Raw genomic sequence first — 761 nt, forward strand, 5'->3', positions numbered from 1 at the left:
GGACGGAAGCGAGGCGGGCGGATGAGGGAGTGAGAGATGCAGAAATCAAGGTGGGAGGTGGGGCAAGGGCACGGCAGGCTTTCGAGGGCCGGGAGCCGGGCTTAGAGAGCGGATGCTGCTGGCCGTTTTGGCACGGAGGCGGCGGGAACGCCGCCGGCTCCTAAAGAGTCCCTCCTTCCCTCTCCGGCAGTGGCATGGGGAGCGGGCTGCAGGCAGGGTGGCGACAGGGCGGGCTGGAGCTGGGGAAGCGCGCGGCAGGGGGTGACGCTGACGGCCGCTCAGGCATGGAGCCAGAAGGGACGCCGCCGTCTGGGACCGAAAGTCACTCGCCTTCACGTCCCAGCTTTCGGGGCGGGGGGGGGGGAGGGGGGGACCAGCGCGTGCGAGCTGCCGTGTGTGGCGGGTGCGTGCGGGGCTGCCAGACGTGCGGGCTGGCCGCCCAAGACGTGCTCGCGGGCCTGGACTGGGTCCCGGGGCTGCGGGTCCGATCGACGAGACCTGGTCTCCCCAGCACCAGGAGGGGAGGCCGGGTCCACCCACATTGGGGGGGTGGGGGGGAGGGGAGGTGGGCAGGGGGCAGGCCCCGAGCTCCAGGAGGAGAAATCTACAAAGGAAACAAATCTACGGGCCGCTCATGTGACTAGGGTTCCAAGCGGGGCCTGGAGAAGGAGGTCTGCCCAGAGCTACACGGCAAACCCATAGGGCCGGACGGGGGAAGCCAACAGGCGTCGCCCGGTGCTAAGCGCCCAGCCGGGCGGGGC

Source organism: Aphelocoma coerulescens, unplaced genomic scaffold (genome assembly GCF_041296385.1).
Source record: "Aphelocoma coerulescens isolate FSJ_1873_10779 unplaced genomic scaffold, UR_Acoe_1.0 HiC_scaffold_344, whole genome shotgun sequence".
NCBI classification, from domain to species: Eukaryota; Metazoa; Chordata; class Aves; order Passeriformes; family Corvidae; genus Aphelocoma; species Aphelocoma coerulescens.